Source organism: Bos mutus, chromosome 17, assembly GCF_027580195.1.
Source record: "Bos mutus isolate GX-2022 chromosome 17, NWIPB_WYAK_1.1, whole genome shotgun sequence".
NCBI classification, from domain to species: domain Eukaryota; kingdom Metazoa; phylum Chordata; class Mammalia; order Artiodactyla; family Bovidae; genus Bos; species Bos mutus.
Window position 1 is genome coordinate 30,802,650 of NC_091633.1, and position 17,351 is coordinate 30,820,000.

The following is a 17,351-nucleotide window of genomic DNA, read 5'->3' on the forward strand; positions in this document are numbered from 1 at the left end:
TTAAGTGATCTTTGACAAAGGCATCAAGACTTCACAGTGGGGAAAGGATAGTTTCCTCACAACAGTGTTGATATAACTGGATATCCATATGCACAAGAATACAATACACAAAAACCAACTCAAAATGGATTAACTATTTAAAAGATTTATTGCTTCAGTAAGATATGAAGCAATAAATCTCCTTTAAGAAAATAAAGGAGATAAGCTTCATGGCTTACAGACAACAAAAGCAAAATTAAACCAGTAGACTACATTAATTTTAAAAGCTTTTGTGTAGCAAAGAAACAAAAGACTGGAAAGGCAATCTATGGAATGGCAGAAAATACTTGCAAATCTGATAAAGGTTAATATGCAAAACATCTGAAGAACTCCTACAAATCAATTGCAAAAACTAATAACCTCATTTAAAAACTGGAAAAGGACTTGAATGGACATTTCTCCAAAGAAGAGCAACAAATAAATGGTCAGCAGGTTATATGAAAAGGTACACAATACCATTAATCATTTGCAAATCAACACCACAATGAGGTTATATGAAATATAATTAATACCATTAATCATTTGCAAATCAACACCACAATGAGATCCCACCTCATACTGGTTAGGTTGACCATTAGAAAAAAAAAAAAAAAAAAGTGTTGGTGGGGTTGTGTAGAAATTCAAGCGCTTGATCGGAATACAAAACTGTGCAGCCCCTATATGAAATAGAATGGCATTTTCTCAATAAGTTAAAATAGAGCCATCTCATGATCCAACAATCCCACTTCTTGATATTTATCCAAAATAATTAAAATCAGCATCTTGAAGAGATATCTGCAGTCCCACATTCATTGCAATGCTATTCACAGCAGCCAAGCAATTGAAACAACCTACCTGTCCATCAAAAGATGAAATAAATTAAAAAATGTGGCATATTACCCAATGGAATATTCTTCAGCCTTAAGAAAGCTTCAACATGGTTGAAACTTGAGGACATAATGCTAAGTGAAATAAGCCAGTCACAGAAAGACAAATACCTAAAGATGCCATTTGCATGATGAGGTATCTGAAGTAACTGCACCTACTGAAGCAAAAGGGAGACTGGTAGTCACACAGGCTGGAGGTGGGGGAAATGGGGAGCCTGATCAATGAGTATAGTTTCAGTCATGCAAAATGAGAAACTTATAGAAATCTTCTGTTCAACAATGTGCATGTACTTAAACAATACTGTATTATATATTCACAGACTTGTTACAAAGATAGATTTCATATGTATTTTTTCTTACCATAATTGAAAGGAAAAAAGAAAGAAAGAAAAAAAAAAAACCCTGCCTTGAGATAAGACATACACATACACACAAAATAAAACAAGCAAAAACTAAGGAAAGAAACTGTCTTAGGAAATATTTTGTAATATTTAAGATTTATAAGTTCTCTCTCATGGTTGGTGTTGCTTCTTAAAAATGTTGCCCAAGATTAGAAATAAAATTTTCATATTAGTGTTAAAATAAAATTAGAGGCAAGCATGAATATTTTGCCAATCATTAAAATGAGATATATACATATAAATGCATAGCAATTTTAAGGTGGCTAGTATAATATGGTATAGAGTTGACTCTTGGACAATTCAGAGGGTTAATGGTCCCAACTCCATGAAGTTGAAAATCCACTTATAATTTCACAGTCTGTCCTCTGAATACATGGTTTGTCATCTGCAGGTTCAATCAACTTTGGATCCTATAGTACTGTGCGTGTGTGTTCAGTTGCTCAGTTGTGTCCAACTCTTTGTGCCCCTGGTGGTACTATAGAATGCATTTAATGAAAAATATCCACTAAGTGGACCTTCATGGTTCAAACTCATATTGGTCAAGGTTCAACTGTGTTTAATGTTGTATAATATAGTTCACATTTAATATGGCTAGTATCCTCATACATATATGAAGTTAACTATGTATAAAGTCGTTGTCCTATATTATGCTACTTCAACTAGTTTTTTCTTACTAGTCTTTCATTCTTGACATGGCCGAAGAATGGGGACTTAAGCTAAATCCTTTTATAGGGAAGGCATTTCTTTAATAAGGAAGTAAAATTGTTAGTCGCTCAGTCATATCTGACTCTTTTCAACCCCATGGACTGTAGCCTGCCAGGCTCCTATGTCCATGAAATTCTCCAGGCAAGACCATTGGAATGGATTGCCATTCCCTTCTCCAGGGGATCTTCCCAACCCAGGGATTGAACTCGGGTCTCCCTCACTGCAGATAGATTCTCTACCATCTGAACCACCAGAGAAGCCCAATGATGAAATAACTGATCTTTTTTATCTGAATAATTTATAATAGTGTAAATACAATAAGCCTTTTGTGGCTCGGCTGGTAAAAAATCCTCCTGCAATGTGGGAGACCTGGGTTTGATTCCAGGCTTGGGAAGACTGCCTGAAGAAGGGAAAGTCTACCCACTCCAGTATTCTGGCCTGGAAAATTCCTTGAACTGTATAGGCCATGGGGTTGCAAAGAGTCAGACACAACTGAGCGACTTTCAATTCATTTTTTCCAAGTTGGGTTAGTAGTGTGATATTCGAGGCTAAGCAAGATAGAAAATACTATATCTTTGACTTACTAAAGAAATTCATACTGATAAGCTAAGGGACCCAACCTTTCTTGTGTATGTGAAATGTATTTTTGTGCATACTCTGTAACTTTTGCTACCATACCTTTTATGTTACTTCCTTCAATTTCCAAAACTTTTTGTTCATTTACAAATTAAAATCAGTGAGTGTATCCTTCTGAGTTGTCCAAAGGTTAACTGTACAAACTATATTATAAAATACTACCCACATCAAATGTCCCCCATAAAATCAAATTTTCTTAAATAAAATTATTAGAAGAAATGTAGTCTTTGTATTGGGGCTTCTTTATTTTCCTTTTATAACCTCAGAGTGTTGAAACAACACTCTGAAACCTAGCAGTGGGACATATAGGAATATTTACTAAAGTAATAACTTGTTAAAAGGCACAGTGTAAATAGTCTAGTGGTATTTTTCAAAACAACTGTGCACCCCTAAAAATGTGTTTGTTTAAAACAAAAAAGAATTGCAAACCCTTTTCGATTAGATTAGTTAGCCAACAGCAAAAAATTACTCATATTTGCATACATCTTTCAATTGCTTTAAAAAATCCACACTTAAAATGTTCTATTTTTGTTGTTGAGATTGAACAAAGAAGTTAAATCAAGGTGTTTTAGGATCAAATCCCACATTGCAGAAAAAGTTATATCTGTTACATGGTGAACTCAGATGGCATCAGCATTCTTATCATTAACTACAGGGCTTAGGTTATACATTCTGTTATTATTTGAAATAATATAACATTTATAAAGAGTTAACCATAAAAACCCTTCTTGAGTACAGCTTGTGAATGTTGACTTGCCACTTATCTAACATTCAATTCCACTTTGTTGCAATTTGCATTGATTTTAGAAACATCTTTGAAAGGAAAACCTGCCTCCTAAGTATTTTCATGCATTGGTCCCCATTCTGACTTTAGTAATTTATTTGTTTTCATAATACAAATAAATCAAATACATGATAATAAGCATCATCTCTTCCTTACATTTTCACATCAGCTAGCAGAAGAATTATGTTTTCAAACCTTCGTCTTACATCTTGATTTTTTAAATGTAGGTTTTACATATTTTTTAAAAAAGGAAAAAAAAAATGAATGCTTTTAGATAGGGAGTAGATTCTCTACTTACTGCAAATACTCCATTCTCTATTCCCCTTCCTGTCTGTTTCACTCACTCACATTTCTTTTTTTTTTTTTTTCCATTTTATTTTATTTATTTTTTTTGCTTTACAATATTGTATTGGTTTTGCCATACATCAACATGCAAACGCCATGGGTGTACACGTGTTCCCCATCCTGAACCCCGCTCCCAGCTCCCTCCCCATACCATCCTTCTGGGTAATCCCAGTGCACCAGCCCCAAGCTTCCTGTATCCTGCATCGAACCTGGACTGGCGATTTGTTTCTTATATGATATTATACATGTTTTAATGCCATTCTCCCAAATCATCCCCCCGCCTCCCTCTCCCACACAGTCCAAAAAACTGTTCTATACATCTGTGTCTCTTTTGCTGTATCGCATACAGGGTTGTTGTTACCATCTTTCTAAATTCAATATATATGCTGTTTTTCTTTCTGGCTTACTTCACTCTGTATATGGGTTCCAGTTTCACCCACCTTTCTTGGCTCTCAGACTACAAGTTACAACTCTGTTACCTAGACTTTATTCCATTTAAACCTTCAAACCTGTTAGATTTTGAGGTAACTGAATCATATTTATAGCTTCCCCTTAAATTGTTGTTTACTGAAAACCTGGGTGATTTAAACCTGGGTGAATTGTGGAAAGCTTCCATTCTGTGAATATGCGGTTGATTGAAACCATGTGCCAGATTTTGCTTTCATTCCTGTTACATTTTAGTTTGGTTTTTGGCTTATTTGCCTAGGCTCATAAAGTTGAAATATTGACTCTGCTATCTGTTATATAAATATCTGAAACTTTGAAATATTTGTAACATATATTCATCCAAATTGACTAAAATACTAAGCACAGTGGGAAATGTATGAAATCAGTGGTATAAGAAAAGTTTCCCTTCGACTCAGGATTTGCATAATAACCAGTACTCTTTAGATGTTCAGTTCAGTTCAGTTCAGTCGGTCAGTCGTGTCCGACTCTTTGCGACCCCATGAATCAAAGCACACCAGGCCTCCCTGTCCATCACTGACTCCCGGAGTTCACTCAGACTCACGTCCATCGAGTCAGTGATGCCATTCAGCCATCTCATCCTCTGTCATCCCCTTCTCCTCCTGCCCCCAATCCCTCCCAGCATCAGACTCTTTTCCAATGAGTCAACTCTTCGCATGAGGTGGCCAAAGGACTGGAGTTTCAGCTTTAGCATCATTCCTTCCAAAGAATACCCGGGGCTGATCTCCTTCAGAATGGACTGGTTGGATCTCCTTGCAGTCAAAGGGACTCTCAAGAGTCTTATCCAACACCACAGTTCAAAAGCATCAATTCTTTGGCACTCAGCTTTCTTCATAGTCCCACTCTCACATCCATATATGACCACTGGAAAAACCATAGCCTTGACTAGATGGATGTTTGTTGGCAAAGTAATGTCTCTGCTTTTCAATATGCTATGTAGGTTGGTCATAACTTTCCTTCCAAGGAGTAAGTGTCTTTTAATTTCATGGCTGCAGTCACCATCTGCAGTTATTTTGGAGCCCAGAAAAAGAAAGTCTGACACTGTTTCCACTGTTTCCCCATCTATTTCCCATGAAGTGATGGGACCAGATGCCATGACCTTCATTTTCTGAATGTTGAGCTTCAAGCCAACGTTTTCACTCTCCTCTTTCACTTTCATCAAGAGGCTTTTTAGTTCCTCTTCACTTTCTGCCATAAGGGTGATGTCATCTGCATATCTGAGGTTATTGATATTTCTCCTGGGAATCTTGATTCCAGCTTGTGTTTCTTCCAGCCCAGCGTTTCTCATGATGTACTGTGCATAGAAGTTAAATAAGCAGGGTGACAATATACAGCCTTGACGTACTCCTTTTCCTATTTGGAACCAGTCTGTTGTTCCATGTCCAGTTCTAACTGTTGCTTCCTGACCTGCATATAGGTTTCTCAAGAGGCAGGTCAGGTGGTCTGGTATTCCCATCTCTTTCAGAATTTTTCAGTTTATTGTGATCCACACAGTCAAAGGCTTTGGCATAGTCAATAAAGCAGAAATAGATGTTTTTCTAGAACTCTCTTGCTTTTTCCATGGTCTAGCAGATGTTGGCAATTTGATCTCTGGTTCCTCTGCCTTTTCTAAAACCAGCTTGAACATCTGGAAGTTCACGGTTCGCATATTGCTGAAGACTGGCTTGGAGAATTTTGAGCATTACTTTACTAGCGTATGAGATGAGTACAATTGTGCAGTAGAACTTCCCAAAGTGTCTGTCTACAATGCGGGAGACCCGGGTTCAATCCCTGGGTTGGGAAGATCCCCTGGAGAAGGAAATGGCAATCCACTCCAGTACTATTGCCTGGAAAATCCCATGGACAAAGGAGCCTGGTAGGCTACAGTCCATGAGGTCGAAAAGAGTCGGACATGACTGAGTGACTTCACTTTCACTTTTCACTTTGATCAGTCTTTGGCCTTGCCTTTCTTTGGGATTGGAATGAAAACTGACCTTTTCCAGTCACTGATATTTTAATTATGCTAAGTCACTTCAGTCATGTCCGACCCTTTGCGATGTTATGGACTGTAGCCTGCCAGGCTCCTCTGTCTATGGGATTCTCCAGGCAAGAATACTGGAGTGGGTTGCCATGCCCTTCTCCAGAGGATCTTCCCAACCCAGGTATTGAACCTCATCTCTTATGCCTCCTCCTTTGGCAGGCAGGTTCTTTACCACTAGTGCCACCTGGGAAGCTAGTTTAATTATAAGCCCATCTAATTCTGATAACCATAGCTCTCCATCTAATCCACATGAATAATATGAGCTATTTTATCAAATACATTGATGACACTCAAGATGTTCTCTGTTCACGATAGACCTTAGATGGGTCAATAAGTAACCCTATTAAAAAATAAAAGATATGACTCTAAGGGATCACTTGCTGTTTCTCTTGCTTTATCAATTGACATTGCATGCCTGGATGCATATATGGGTAATAAATAAGCTGTATAACTAAGACAGGCTTCCCTGGTGGCTCAGCGGTGAAGAATGCACCTGCCAATGCGAGAGACATAAGAGATGTGTGTTCAATCCCTGGTTTAGGAAGATCCCCTGGAGTAGGGTATGGCAACCACTCCAGTCTTCTTGCCTAGAGAATCCTACAGACAGAGGAGCCTGCTGAGCTACAGTCCAAAGAATCACAAAGAGTCCGGGCCACTGAAGTGACTTTGCACGTGTGCACATTAGTTAGACAATTCATTAATGACATAATTTACTATTTGTAAGGGAATGAAAATATATGGAAATACCAATTACATTTTAAAATTTAAAGACATTGTTTTCCAAGCAGAAAATTATTAGAAGGTTATGAGTTTGTCAATAATACAGGATATGCATTAATCTGACTATATATTTTTAACATTTGTAAGACCCCCGTTTGATTACTGGGTTGGGAAGATCCACTGGAGAGGGGAATGGCAACCCACTCCAGTATTCTTGCCTGGAGGATTCCATGGACAGAGGAGCCTGGTGCACTATAGTCCATGGGGTCACAAAAAGTTCGACAAAATTGAGCGACTTTCTCTTCACTTCAGTTCACTTTAAAATGCCAATGAGAACACTGAGGCATAACTTAGCTTTGCTTTTGGTTGATTAAAATGCTTCCATAAATCCAATTTATTTGAGGCTCAGTTTGCATTTTATTAAATTATACTCAAATAGTTAACTGATTTTCTCTAAATTTTATGATATTGTTAAGTGATTTGTTTTTTCTTAATAGAACATTGCTTATCTAAATACTATGCTTGAGTATTTTTCTGATTTAAAGTGTATATACATGCATTGGAGATTTGGGTATCCAGATTCTATTTTTGGTTCTTCTATGGGCTGACAAAGCATGCTAATTTAGATAAGTTAGTTAATCTTTTCTGAGTCAAATAAATGGCTTGGAATACAGTAAGTGATTTTTAAGGTCCATTCTAGTGTTAATCCTTTGAAAAATTTAAGCTGTTAAAAATCCCTCTAGTTATATTCTTTCATAAATACCATTTCAAGGAAACTGAGAAATTGCTAGTTTAATATGAATCTTGTTAATATTATTGGTGAATTAATTTGTTTTATTTAAAGTGAGATATTAATCATATAGAAAATCCTCACAAAGTCAAACAGGTCAAACCATACTTCTGTGAAATATTTTATTAACTGCAATCATTTATAAATAGGTAATTATTTCATTTTCAAAAGAGAAAAACATACTGTGAGACTGTAGATAAAATGTTTATAATTACTTCAGACTTTAAGGATTCTAAAAATATTTCCCAGTGACCTGACCCATAACTTCATAGAATCGACAATCTGTATATAATTTTTATTTTATTTTAAATCCAAGAAGTTATAGTGTTAAGCATCAGATTTTCATAAAACTAAATGAACAAAGGAGTGTCTAAGAAAATGTATTTACTTCATTCAAATGTTTCCCCCCTTTTTTTTACATGAAGTAAATGGCTTGGTTTTTGATTGTATAAAAATATTGGTATGTGAACAAAACTTCATTTTTTTTAGCTAAAGGATGAATAAGAAGTGCTAAGTGACTGGAATTAAACTATCTGAAAATATTTATGGTATGACACAATTTGGTAATTTTTATTTCCATTTATTGTCCAGGGACCATTTCTTCAGCTGTAGTTTTTTTCCATCATGGAAAATAATGAGCTTCTTTTTAAATTTTATGAAAAACTTTAAAAATAAAGAATTTTTTATTTTATCCATATAAGATAAATTTTCATTAGCAAAGTGATTTTAGAAGATGAAAACAATGTCTGGAGGTTTTATCAAACATACCAAACACTTTGTATGTTTTCCTTTTGTCTTTTCATTTTTGTGTTTCTATCGTTTTTGGCAAATAATATAAAAAAGTAGTATCCAAACTATTAAAGCCAAGTGTCAAAGCACTTTTGTTTGTTCAGTATTAACTATTTTTTTCTTTTAATTGGAAAGTAATTGCTTTACAATATTGTGTTGGCTTCTGCATACAATATGAATCAGCCATAAGTATACATATATGTCCTCTCTCTGGAGCCTCCCTCGCAATCCCTACCCCATCCCACTCCTCTAGGTTGTCACAGAGCACCAGGTTGAGCTTCCCGTGTTGTACAGCAGCTTCCCATCCTCGCTATCTATTTTATGCATGGTAGTGTATCTCAATTCACCCCACCCTCTCTACCCGTCTGTGTCCACAAGTCTGTTCCCTGTGTGTGTGTCTCTACTCCTGCTCTGCAAATAGTTGCCAGTATTACATTGTTTGTATTAATATTTATGTTCTGCAGCATGTTCTCAGCTCATAGCCTCAAAATGAATCTACATATGGAAATAAAAATACAATATTTCCTTGATATGTAGTGTACCTACCAAAGTTGGTGTTACTGTGGGAGTATACCAACCAAAATGTGACATTATGGTTACCAATTAAAATCCATGAGTTGAGGAAAAGTTGGATTTATGTCTTTATGGATTTATGTATTTTCAGTTGGATTTATGGTATTTTCAGTTCGGTTCAGTCACTTAGTCGTGTCCGCCTCTTTGCAACACCATGAATTGCAGCACTCCAGGCCTCCCTGTCCATCACCAACTCCCGGAGTTCACTCAAACTCACGGTCCATCGAGTCGGTGATGCCATCTAGCCATCTCATCCTCTGTCGTCCCCTTCTCCTCCTGCCCCCAATCCCTCCCAGCATCAGAGTCTTTTCCAATGAGTCAACTCTTCGCATGAGGTGGCCAAAGTACTGGAGTTTCAGCGTTAGCATCATTTCTTCCAAAGAACACCCAGGACCTATCTCCTTTAGGATGGACTGGTTGGATCTCCTTGCAGTCCAAGGGACTCTCAAGAGTCTTCTCCAACACCACAGTTCAAAAGCATCAATTCTTTGGTGCTCAGCTTTGTTCACAGTCCAACTCTCACATCCATACATGACCACTGGAAAAACCATAGCCTTGACTAGACGGACCTTTGTTGCCAAAGTAATTTCTCTGCTTTTCAATATGCTATCTAGGTTGGTCATAACTTTCCTTCCAAGGAGTAAGTGTCTTTTAATTTCAAGGCTGCAATTACCATCTGCAGTGATTTTGGCTACTGTCTTATAAATAACCTAAATCAAATACTAGTCTAGTATGTTGAGGAAATAAAGTTCTACTTCAAAATTTTCATTACTGGAATTGATCTTTATTGGGGGAATCACATTAAAACAAAGCTACTTTCAGTAATGGACAAAGGCATAAAAGGAGTTTTAGATCTTTTATTTACCAATGTAATATATTCTTCATGTTTTTATTCCACCAGTCAGAGGAATAATTGTACCTTCACCTGTAAAGCTAATCTGGGTCTTTGAAAACATGTCTTTCTAACTATGAAAGAAATTGCTCTAAAATTTATACCTTAATAATGTCTTTGGAGCTTCCCAGGCACTAGTGGTAAAGAACCCGCTTGCCTATACAGGAGACTCAAGAGATGTGGGTTCAATACCTGGGCCTCAAAGATCCCCCAGAGGAGGGATGGCCATCCACTCCAGTATTCTTGCCTGGAGAATCCCATGGACAAAGAAGCCTGGTGGGCTACAGTCCCTGGGGTCACAAAGAGTCAGACACTACTGAAATGACTTAGCATTCACGCAATAATATCTTTAGTCTTTTTATCTCCACAAGGCTACTTCTCCTTGACCTTCAATCTATGTTTAGATGTTCTGAAATGTTGTAGAGTCCCTCTTGGGACACTGCTTTCCTTTATCTTCAATTTCTCTGTTCATTTCCTTCAGGTGACAAATTTTTAGGTTTATTTCCTTAGAGCCCATTTTCCTACTCCAGCCACTTTCTGCTTCATTGTTTCAAATATGACCTCCCTTAGAACTTTGAAAATAACCCTCCTAAAAGAGTCTCTTAATGACATTCTTGCTGAAATGAACTATTTTGTGTGTGTTTCCTGCCTTGTATAAATGATGCCTTGTTTAGTGAAAGTGTTAGTCTGGCAGCCCTATCTGACTCTTTGCAACCGAATGGACTGTAGCTCACCAGGCTCCTTTGTCCAGGAATTCTCCAGGCAAGAATACTGGCGTGGGTAGCCATCCCCTTCTCTAGGGGATCTTCCCGACCCACGGATCAGACCCGCATCTCCTGCGTCTTCTGCATTGTAGGCGAATTCTTTACCACTGAGTCACTGGGGAAGCCCATTTATTTTATACTTAGTATCAATAACCCTCAATGACTTAAGTTTTCTTCAGGACTGTGTACAAAGGCTACATGTCTTTCTCTTAGATTTGTTTTGTAACAGCTACACAAAAATAATTTTATAATCTTTTATGTTAACACACCATTCACATTTATTGCACATGTATGTATGCTAAGTCACTTCAGTTGTCAGACTGTATGCAGCCCTATGGATTGCACACCAGTCTTCTTTGTCTATGGGACAAAGAATTCTTTGTTTGGACAAGAATACTGGAGTGGGATGCCATGTCCTCCTCCAGGGCATCTTCCTGACCCAGGGATTGAACCTGGATCTCCATTTCCTGCATTGGCAGGCAGATTCTTTACCATAGTGCTACCTGGTCAGTCCTTATTATACATAGTAAAGCAAGCTATTGAAAGATGAAGTTTTCCAAGTCTGTATTATTTTAGCTTCACCTGAGACATATTGAGATATAAAGACTTCTAATGATCCACAACACAGAAAGTGACAAGAGACATTCAGTTCAAAATATTAAGATTTTTTTTGATTCAATCTGACTATATTTTGTTTACGTTGGAAATTATATCTGGAAAATAAATGAACAGCAGTTGCATTCTACTCAGGAGGAAACCTAGTAGAGAAAATTAAAATTCCAGGGTATGCTAGTAGATTTTAAAAGTTTTGATCTCAAATAAGTGACTATAACTCGAACATAGACTAGTTTGTTCAGGGATTGCAGACTTGTAAATGGCAGAGGATAACAGAATGAGACTAACAGATATATATATTTTGCCTGATAAAAGTAGTGGTTGCCAGGGACAGTGTGAATTCCTGATGACATCTAGAGTGGAAAAGTGGGCCCTGCTATGAGTTCCACAGGAAAGTTAGATCAGGCAAAACACTGAAATCCTAAAAGAAAAGGCAGTTCTTTCGTCTCAAATATACATTTTTTATAGACTGTCAACCAAATGGACTAGAAAATATAGGTAATTAATTTGCATGGTGACTCTCTAATATTTACATTCAGAAGGCTCTAGGTCAAGGTTTTTTACCCTTAATATTTGTTATGCTTCCTCAGACATTGTAATCTTTCTAGAAAGAAAAGAGAGAATTTTCATGAAAAGTATCTCTATTTACTTTGAAGTGGAAGTGAGATTGAGAGATTATCGTAATATGGAGCATTTCAGTTCAGTTCAGTCGCTCAGTCGTGTCCGACTCTCTGTGACCCCCATAAATCGCAGCACGCCAGGCCTCCCTGTCCATCACCAACTCCCGGAGTTCACCCAGACTCACGTCCATTGAGTCGGTGATGCCATCCAGCCATCTCATCCTCTGTCCTCCCCTTCTCCTCCTGCCCCCAATCCCTCCCAGCATCAGAGTCTTTTCCAATGAGTCAACTCTTCGCATGAGGTGGCCAAAGTACTGGAGTTTCAGCTTTAGCATCATTCCTTCCAAAGAACACCCAGGGCTGATCTGGGCATTTAACAATTCTGTAAACTCACCCTGCCATTCAGGAGTCTCTGTTTAGAACCTTTTGGGCATCATTCATATTTGGAAATCATTTAGAACTCCCACGCTAGCAAAAAATGTTCTGCTGACATTTTGAGAAGGTATTCAATATTTTATTAGAAATTAGTGGGTAAATAAGGTTTTTTTTTGTTTTTGTTTTTTGGAACGTGAACTGTGTCAGAGTTAATAAACTAAGCAGTGAAGAATGTTTGCAAGGCACTGTCTGTATTTTCTACTAATTCTCAAGTAAATGTGTATGTTTCATAAGGATAATAACCATTTCCTTTAAAAAGTCACTTTTTCCTAACAGGAAAAAGGCTTATTTAACTGGTGGAAGAGTTAATGCCTGTATTAATGTATATGAAGAGGAAATTAAACTAAATTAAAATGACTGTTGGCTTCTATCACCAGAAAAGGAAGCTGTCTTTTTCTTAGATATAGTTATATCAATTGTGTTTATACAGAACTTTTCCCCAGCAGTACTAGACAATGGTCATGTTTTCTAAGTAAATATTAAAATTATTTTCTTTGAAATATTAGTCAAATTGATATCCTTATTACTAACATCAGACTGTGAAAAGGGATTTGAATAGCCATGTGCCAAGAGCCTTGACTCCTTAAGAAACACAGGGTAATCAGGGTCAGTTTCCTGACCAAGCTGTGATTTATCTCCTCTGAACAAGGCATCACTTATCTCTTCATCAAAATGTGATGGCAGATACCATCCTAAAGGAATTCATTTCACTTTATCATACTTCCTAAAAGAGTAGTTTACTTGATTTAATATGTAAACTTAGAAAGTACTGTATTCTTTGGCTTAGTAGTGATTGAGACTTAAATTTGCAGAGGGATGGGAAAGGGGATTGTCATGATCCCTCATAAAGACTTAGAACTTTTACCTAGGACCATCTTGGAAATGGCTATCTTGGAAATGGAGATTGGAAACCATCTTTCCAGCCTACTTTCCTCCTTCATTGCATCATTCTCTTCTCCCCAGACTAGAACTCTGATTAGTATTATGAATGGTAGGAAAGTAGGTATTTTACATAAAAAGTCTGTATGATTTTCTTGTATCCCATCTTCTACGTGCTCATATTTAAACACTGATTACAAGGGTGGGTGGTCCTCATGGCCTGTTGTTCATTTTTGAAGTCCACACGAAGAGGCTGATTGAATCAACCTGATCAGTATTTGACTTGTATTTTTTGACTGTTGCCCAAATTTTACATATGCTTTTGATGTAGAATAATGTCTGTAACATGAATTGCTGAAATATGGAATTTAAATAGGAAGTACTATGTATATGTATTACCTTAGTTGACCACATAGGATTTTTTTTTTTCTTTTTAGTCTGCTTGTAAATATATGCTAAGTAATGAGTGGTCAAGAGGTTGGAACTGTATCTTTTTCAGTGTATAAGACCATTGAACTTATAAAGTAAGCTAAATTAAACATTATCACTTAAATTGTCTTGGCACTAAAAAATAATGATGATGATGAATTGTCATTCAGGTTAAAGGATGGAAAGCCTAAGGGAGAATTTCACTTTTTCCTTTAGATTGATGGTTTTCTTGATGGTTACTTTTTTGATTGCTGTAGTTTTCAAGAACAGGATTTCAAGGCATCACCTGTTTAGCTCTTTAGTTCAGACTAACAACTTTTCTGATATTGTCAATAGAAGCTATGCACAGATCCAAAACTGTCTCTAAGCAAAAAATTTAGTTAGATTTTTTTTTTCTTAGTCTTTTTCTGAAGGCAACTAGAAAGTTCAAATTAGTAAGTTCTTTGTCCTAATGAATAATATTTTTCAATATAACAGAATTGTACTGTTCATGAATTGCTTGCACACCTTTAACCAAACCTATTCAAACAAATACTCTTGAAAAGACATGGTTATGAATATATTTCATTAATTTGTTAAGGAAGTAAACAGTAAACTAACACTTGGGAGACAAATGAATTAATACACTGTGAGAAAATGTGAAATATATATCTTCTGATCTATGAAAAAAATTGTTTTCACATTTATGCAAAGAAGGAATGTGTATTTTAAGATCTTAGATTATTTGTAGATTTTATTAATCCAAAATTACATCATAAACTACTGCTCAATTTAAAAATATCATGTTATAATACATGTAAAACCTGATCATAAAAAGTGACTGATTTAATAGAGCCTTGTATTTTGTATGTCTAGGTTAACATGTCAGAACATCTTTCGAGGGAGGCAGGACCACAAAGACAGGGATGGAATAACTTGATCAAAACACTATATAGCTGTGTGCATTTTCCCCCTAGATTGCACGTTACAATCCTTTAGTCTTTCAAAAGAATATTCTATCCATACATTGAGAAATATCTTTAACTAGAAACCACTTATGAATGAAACAGTAAATTTCACCACACTCAGTGAGTATGATCTTTGACTTGATTCATGCTATTTAAATGTCCTGTTAAAAAATATAGTTTTTAAAGAGAAATTATCTTGAGTTTAATTTGTATTTTCCTTTTAACTTCATTGCTAACTTTTGCATTTTCTCTGAATAGTATAATATTTATGAAGCATTTTATGTAATATTTAGCGATCCAAAATTGATAATTCAGATTTAGAATAATTGGCATGTTTAATGAATGGATGGCTTTATAAACTAATTGTGCAATTTCATTTTGAACTCTATCAGCCTATGATTTTGTTTCAAAGCATTTTGATACTACTACTAAACTCAGGTTCACCTGCTTGCTACTCCAATAACTCGAGAGGCAAGTGTCAGTAGGAAGAAAATTGCTTTAATCAGAAAAGCCAGCAATCTAGGGAGAAGATGGACTCATGTCCTGAGACCAGCTCCCAAGATTCTGGTCAGTCATGGTAGTCAAGGGAAAAACGGAGGGAGAATCTCAGGGAATGGCGGAGGCAGGAGAGTGGGTTCTGCATTTTCCTCTGTGGCTGCAGGCTGGCTGACTCTCTGTTCAGATGTTATCTTGCCCAGGTGATCTGCCTGCAGGTTTGCTAAAGCAACAGTTGTGTGTGGAGAGCTAGTCATTCTTTAACTGCTGAATTCTTACCTCTTTTTATCTAGGAGAAGAATCAACAGGTCAGGCATTTCATGGTGTGCATTCAGGAGAGCCCAAATTAGGAGTTAGTTTAAATTGCCTAGAGATCTAATTTTTTATAATTAGGTTTTTAAGGTTAGGCGGGGACAGAAATGGGTAAACAGGGAAAGGGCTAAAGAGTTGCTTCCAGTTCCCCATTGTCAGACATCATTCCATTTCTATGGGATTGCAGTGAAGGTCCATCATCTCTATCTGCTTCCTGCTGACTTAGAGCATTGTTTTCTCAGAGTGGAAGACATCATGATTCTATAGCATCTCCTTACTGACAGTGTTAGCTGTCCACCTACCTATACAAGCAGAACAAGCTACACTCATTTTTATGCCCACAAAGATAGAGTTATTATAAGCAAAATGTTAATCTCTTTCTCTGGAGATCAGTTCTTGGAATTGTATTAGGCATAGACTCAATGTGGCTCAAGATGGTGCAGCTGATGTCATAGCTGCAGTCTAGTCATCATGCAGTTAGCTTTACCCCTCTGGTGGCAGCTGTAGTATCTGTTAAAAAAAAAAAAAAAAACCTCAGGAATGTGCATCAGACACTGAGACTGTGACATTTTATTGTCTTGATCATTAACTGCTCGAGGCTGCTCTTTTGTGACTCAGGGAGGCCTGAGAGACTTCAGCTTTTCTACAAACAAGAGGCAGGGAACACGGAGGGGTCTTTGTACTTGAGCAGGGAGGGAGGAGCTGCATGGTTGTCTTTGCTTCCAGTATCATTTCTTTTTGTGGGAATTCACATGACAAAAAAGATCTTGATGTTTAATAAGATTTAATAATATTTAATGATATGCAATCAAAGACAAATACTTTTACATCTTCCAATTTGTCAGAGAATACTTTATAGTGTTCTATAAAGTAAAACAATATAAATGCCTTCTACAGTACACAAAGGTTCAAATAAAGCAAAGACGCTCTTATTCTTTCTAACCAATTCCTGAATATTCTGTTAGCATACATTATGAACCTTTATATGCAAGATACTGTGCCAGTCACTGTGATCATGAAGATAAAATCTCCCTAAATGGGATTCTGATGGAGCTTTCACCATCATGGATATACTTTCATGACAGCCAGGAAGTCTGATTCATTAGGTAATGAAGTTTTAATTCTATAATCTCAGGAAGGAGAATGGTTTTGAAATAGAAATCATTTTAAGAGTGGTTTAGATGCATTGTTACATAGTAGATATATTATTTAGTAAAGAAATTTTTCTAAATTTGGAGTGAAATTCCTTTTGGGGAAGAGTTGGGCTGACCTGGCCTGTGGGGCTGTCTCACAGCCCCTTATTCACAGGGGAGAGTGGAGAGATGCAGTGAGTGCCTGAGCACCTCTCTGGGTTATATATATTCTAAATTTCAGGGAAATAAGCCTACTCCATGCTTGATTTACTCCTGATCCTGGATTTTCACCAAATACAGTGCTTTCACATACACATACAGCAGGCCTCAGCCCTAGGGCAGCATTTCAAGCAAATCTGAGTTTACATTATGTCTGCTTGTGATGAACTGATTTATACTTACTTTTTCTAAGTAAAAGGTTATTTTTTTTTAATTCCTCAGAGTAACAAACAAAAAGTCCCAAAGTCTCATGAATCTGAAAAGAAAGTTTTCAAGATTCCATTTCAAACCTCCTGTATTAGGATAATAAAAGGGTTATTCACAGTCATCTTTCAAGAGGGCTGAAAATCAGTTGAGAAACGTGTGAATAGAAAAATAAAGAGATATTCAAATGCTATGACTTTTCAACTCTGCTCAACTTTTTTTTTTTACTCTAAATATTCAATGACACTTTTGAGGTCTGTCTTTGCTTCTGAAC

General features: G+C 36.7%; 1 protein-coding gene across 2 annotated transcripts in view; it reads left to right on the plus strand.

The window, feature by feature from the left end:
• Window positions 1–17,351, plus strand: part of GRIA2 (glutamate ionotropic receptor AMPA type subunit 2) — a 184,561-nt gene that overhangs the window by 162,577 nt on the left and 4,633 nt on the right. The gene's annotated exons all lie outside the window — the stretch shown is intronic.